This window comes from Ornithorhynchus anatinus, chromosome X1 (genome assembly GCF_004115215.2).
Source record: "Ornithorhynchus anatinus isolate Pmale09 chromosome X1, mOrnAna1.pri.v4, whole genome shotgun sequence".
NCBI classification, from domain to species: domain Eukaryota; kingdom Metazoa; phylum Chordata; class Mammalia; order Monotremata; family Ornithorhynchidae; genus Ornithorhynchus; species Ornithorhynchus anatinus.
This window is the reverse complement of record NC_041749.1, coordinates 74,454,540-74,455,897: the sequence shown is the minus strand read 5'-3', so window position 1 is coordinate 74,455,897 and position 1,358 is coordinate 74,454,540. Positions and strand designations below refer to the sequence as shown.

The 1,358-nt window shown below is 42.3% G+C and overlaps 1 non-coding gene across 1 annotated transcript; it reads right to left on the bottom strand.

Moving 5' to 3' along the window:
- Positions 1-313: 313 nt before the first annotated feature.
- LOC114806845 lies at positions 314-451 on the bottom strand. Its single transcript, XR_003754902.1, has one exon. It is a non-coding gene; the product is annotated as a small nucleolar RNA SNORA7 (small nucleolar RNA).
- Between the last annotated feature and the right edge of the window lie 907 nt (positions 452-1,358).

Below are 1,358 nucleotides of genomic sequence, written 5' to 3'. Positions count from 1 at the left end.
ATTTTCACATTTTAGCAAAAACTTTAAAAATTTTTCTTTCTGCATACCATTCTCATTTTTGACTACAACTGCATCTTGTCTTGTCTTATGCTGTCAAGTCATCTCCGACCCATAGCGACTCCATGGACACATCTCTCCCAGAATGCCCCACCTCCATCTGCAATTGTTGTGGTAGAGTATTCATAGATTTGCCCTACTATTTACCATTGTAAACAGTACAATGGTTTACCATTGCCTTCTTCCACACAGTAAACTTGAATCTCCATCCTCAACTGTCTCCTATGCCGCTGCTGCCCAGCACGGGTGAGTTTTGACTTGTAGCAGATTGCCTTCCACTTGCTAGCCACTGCCCAAGCTAGGAATGGAATGGGTATGCCTCTGCTTGACTCTCCCTCCTGTAACCGAGACTGGTAGAGTTCAGGAAATTCTCCAGATGCCATCCTGAGAAGGGCAACAACATCTTACAGTGAATATATCACTATAGAGGAATCTCATGACCTTTGGGGAAATAGCTTAAAGCCATGGTAGTGAGGTATGCATATTCATCCATCTGGGGATCATCAAAGTCCATGTGATCAAATAGTATCCATGAAAGTGAAGCTCTAGAATGAGGGAGAGTCCCCATCTTCTTCTATTTAGGCTGGTCGAAGTAGAACAGAATCCTTAGGGAAGCTTCCTTTTGCAATACGGCAGCCATAAAAACCAACATTCACTCAGGATCCTTTAAGTGGTAGGCCTAATAAAAACCGGACAACAGGCCTATATACAACGCAATATACTATTTACTGTCTATTTCCCCTTTTATTTTGTTTTCATGGGAATCTATCAGAAAGATATGGGGAAACTGGGAGTATTTGTTCCAGGCAGATACTGTACTTGTGTTCCCTTGGCCTAGTGATATGGGAAGCGGGAGAAGGAGGTAGCAACAGAAAGAGAGTGAGAGACCTTAGTAAATGATGGATGGGATCAATGTATAGGTGGTGGCCAAATAGAACTTCCGGAGCCAAAATAACTTTGAAAAGAACAATTGTCAGGCTGCATTAAAAAGTTTGTTATCACACTCCTGCCTGCCTGGGGATTCAGAAATGAGCATGTGCTGGTAAGGGAATGGTTTGAGGCATTTTTCTTGTGGGTTAGATATGCAGCACCCAGGTTTCCAGAGGACATGTTCAAGGTAGGCAGTGATAAAGTCTGGAACAAGTAAAAGTTGCCATGACTTTAGAAACTGCCCCAAATCAGGAGGCTTCATGAAACTCTTCATATGTTTGGGAAATAGTGGCTCTTACTGCTTTTTCTTTTTTTTCCCTCTTTGCAAAGCATGTATACAGAACAAAATGGCTATCAGAAGACAGTGAACA